At 37.6% G+C, this 3,818-nt stretch overlaps 1 non-coding gene across 1 annotated transcript; it reads right to left on the minus strand.

Annotated features, from left to right (window-relative positions):
* Positions 1-2,334: 2,334 nt before the first annotated feature.
* On the minus strand, positions 2,335-2,442 carry LOC112799233 (small nucleolar RNA R71). The gene has a single exon (XR_003200808.1). It is a non-coding gene; the product is annotated as a small nucleolar RNA R71 (small nucleolar RNA).
* Positions 2,443-3,818: the final 1,376 nt, after the last annotated feature.

The following is a 3,818-nucleotide window of genomic DNA, read 5'->3' on the forward strand; positions in this document are numbered from 1 at the left end:
GACGACCCAGTGCACTTGCTGGTTAGTTGTGTGAAGTTGTGATAAAGAGTTGAGATTGCAATTGTGCGTACCATGTTGATGGCACCATTGATGATCACAATTTCATGCACCAAGTTTTTGGCGCCATTGCCGGGGAATTAAATGTCCTAACTACAGTTTCGCATTTGTTCCCTGCAATAACAGTGCCAAGTTTTGATCCGGCAACAACACCAAGTTTTTGGCGCCGTTGCCGGGGATTGTTTGAGTTTGGACAACTGACGGTTCATCTTGTTACTTAGATTAGGTATTTTTCAGAATTTTTAAGAATGAATTCTAGAGTTTCAAGGTGATGTTCTTATCATCACCAAAGCTGATTGATTTTCATCAATTTAGCTCTTGAATGCAATGTCCTGCTGAAGCTTGGCTAGCCATGTCTAATTTCTTTATATTGAAGCTTTAGACTAATATTGCATGATTCCTGGTATTCTTATTAAAAATTTTGAATCTCTTTATTTTCTTCTCCATATAATTTTCGAAAAAACCAAAAAAAAATTTACAAAATTCATAAAAACCAAAAATATTTCTTGTTTGAGTCTAGTGTCTCATTTTAAGTTTGGTGTCAATTGCATGTTTCTATTCTTCTTGCATTTTTCGAATTCATTCATGTGTCTTCATTGATCTTCAAGTTGTTCTTGATGATTTACTTGCTCTGATCTTTAAATTCTCTTGTTTTGTGTGTTTTGTTGTTTCTCATATGCATTCTCAATTTGTTAGTGTCAGTAGTATACAAACTTCTAAGTTTGGTGTCTTGCATGCATTGTTTATTTGATTTTAGTTGCATTTTGATTATTCCTCATCATTAAAAATCCAAAAAAATTTTTAATTTGTGTCTTTTCAAGTCAATAATACAGAGAATTGAAGATTCAGTACATACAGCAGAGGAATTACACAGAAAAAGCTGGGCATTCAAAATGCCCAGTGAGGAAGGAAAACTGGCGTTTAAACGCCAGCCAAGGTGCCTGGCTGGGCGTTTAACGCCCAAAAGGGTAGTATTTTGGACGTTAAATGCCAGAATGTATACCATTCTGGGCGTTTAACGCCAGGATGGCACAAGAGGGAAGATTTTGTTTTTAATTCAAATCTTTTCAAGTTTCCATAATTTTTCAAAATCAAATCTTTTTCAAATCATATCTTTTCAATCATATATTTTCAAAATCAATTTCTTTCCATTTTCAAAAATACTTGCCAACAATTAATGATTTGATTCAAACATTTCAAGTATGTTGCCTTTTCTGTTGAGAAATGTTTAATATTTGAATCATATCTTTTCTTGTTAGCCAAGTCATTAATTTTCAAAATCAAATCTTTTTTTATTGTTTTTCAAATCATATCTTTTCAATCATATCTCTTTAAAACCATAACTTGTCAATCATATCTTTTTAATCACATCTTTTTCAAAATAGTTTTCAATCATATCTTTTTGATTTCTAATTTCAAAATCTTTTTCAAAATCACTTTATTTCTTTCCCAACTTTAATTTTCGAAAATCATCAATCAAAATTTTCAAAATTTCTTTTAATTATTTTAAAATCTTTTACTTTAATTTCAAAAATTCTTCCTCTCTTCTCACATCCTTCTATTTACGGACTAACACTCCTCCTCAATGCACCATTCGAACTCTATCCCTCTTGATAAGTTCGAATTCTTCTTCTTCTACCTCCTCCTTCTATTCTACTTTTCCTCTGACATCTCAAGGAATCTCTATACTGTGACATAGAGGATTCCATATTTTCTTGTGCTCTTCTCTTTCATATGAGCAGGAGCAAAGGGAAAAGCATTCTTGTTGGGGCTGACCCTGAACCTAAAAGGACCTTGAAGAGAAAGCTAAGAGAAGCTAAAGTACTACTCTCTGTAGAGGACCTAACAGAAATCTTCAAACAAGAAGAAACCATGGCAGCCGAAAACAACAACAATGCCAACAATGCAAGGAAGGTGTTGGGTGACTTTACTGCACCTATTCCCGACTTCTGTGGGAGAAGCATCTCTATCCCTGCCATTGGAGCAAACAACTTTGAGCTTAAGCCTCAATTAGTTTCTCTAATGCAACAGAATTGCAAGTTTCATGGACTTCCACTGGAAGATCCTTATCAGTTCTTAGCTGAATTCTTGCAAATCTGTGACACTGTCAAGACCCATGGGATTGACCCTGAGGTCTACAGACTTATGCTATTCCCTTTTGCTATAAGAGACAGAGCTAGGATATGGTTGGACTCACAACATAAAGAAAGCCTGAACTCTTGGGAAAAGCTAGTCAATGCCTTCTTGGCAAAGTTCTTTCCACCTCAAAAATTGAGTAAGCTTAGAGTGGAAGTCCAAACCTTCAAACAGAAGGAAGGTGAATCCCTCTATGAAGCTTGGGAAAGATACAAACAATTGATCAGAAAGTGTCCTTCTAACATGCTTTCTGAATGGAGCATCATAGGTATCTTCTATGATGGTCTGTCTGAACTGTCCAAGATGTCATTGGACAGCTCTGTTGGAGGATCTCTTCATCTGAAGAAGACGCCTGCAGAAGCTCAAGAACTCATGGAAATGGTTGCAAATAACCAATTCATATACACTTCTAAAAGGAATCCTGTGAACAATGGGACGAATCAGAAGAAAGAAGTTCTTGAGATTGATACTCTGAATGCCATATTGGCTCAGAACAAAATATTGAATCAGCAAGTCAATATGATTTCTCAAAGTCTGTCTGGAATGCAAGCTGCACCAGGCAGTACTAAGGACGCTTCATCTGAAGAAGAAGCTTATGATCCTGAGAACCCATCAATGGAAGAGGTGAATTACATGGGAGAACCCTATGGAAACACCTATAATCCTTCATGGAGAAATCATCCAAATCTCTCATGGAAGGATCAACAAAGACCTCAACAAGGTTTCAACAACAATAATGGGGGAAGAAACAGGTTTAGCAATGGCAAGCCTTTTCCATCATCTTCTCAGCAACAGACAAAGAATTCTAAGCAGAGCCACTCTGACTTAGCAACCATGGTCTTTGATCTAATCAAAACCACTCAAAGTTTCATGACTGAAACAAGGTCCTCCATTAGAAACTTGGAGGCACAAGTGGGTCAGCTGAGTAAGAAAGTTACTGAACTCCATCCTAGCACTCTTCCAAGCAATACAGAAGAGAATCCAAAAGGAGAGTGTAAGGCCATCAACATGGCCGAACTTGGAGAGGAGAAAGAGGCAGTAAGCGCCATTGAGGAAGGCCTCAATGGACGTCCACTGGCCTCCAATGAGTTCCCCAATGAGGAACCATGGGAATCTGAGGCTCACACTGAGACCATTGAGATTCCATTGGATTTTCTTCTGCCATTCATGAGCTCTGATGAGTATTCTTCCTCTGAAGAGGACGAAGATGTCACTAAAGAGCAAGTTGCTAAATACCTTGGAGCAATCATGAAACTAAATGACAAGTTATTTGGTAATGAGACTTGGGAGGATGAACCCCCTTTGCTCACCAAAGAACTGGATAACTTGACTAGGCTGAGATTACCTCAAAAGAGACAGGACCCTGGGAAATTCTCAATACCTTGTACAGTAGGCACCATGACCTTCAAAGAAGGCTCTGTGTGACCTAGGGTCCAGCATAAACCTCATGCCTCTCTCTATAATGGAGAAGCTAGGGATCTTTGAGGTACAATCTATAAGAATCTCACTTGAGATGGAAGACAATTCAAGAAAACAAGCTTATGGACTTGTAGAGGATGTTCTGGTAAAGATTGAAGACCATTACATCCCTACTGATTTCATAGTCCTAGAGACTGGGAAGTGCA

This window comes from Arachis hypogaea, chromosome 4 (genome assembly GCF_003086295.3).
Source record: "Arachis hypogaea cultivar Tifrunner chromosome 4, arahy.Tifrunner.gnm2.J5K5, whole genome shotgun sequence".
NCBI classification, from domain to species: Eukaryota; Viridiplantae; Streptophyta; class Magnoliopsida; order Fabales; family Fabaceae; genus Arachis; species Arachis hypogaea.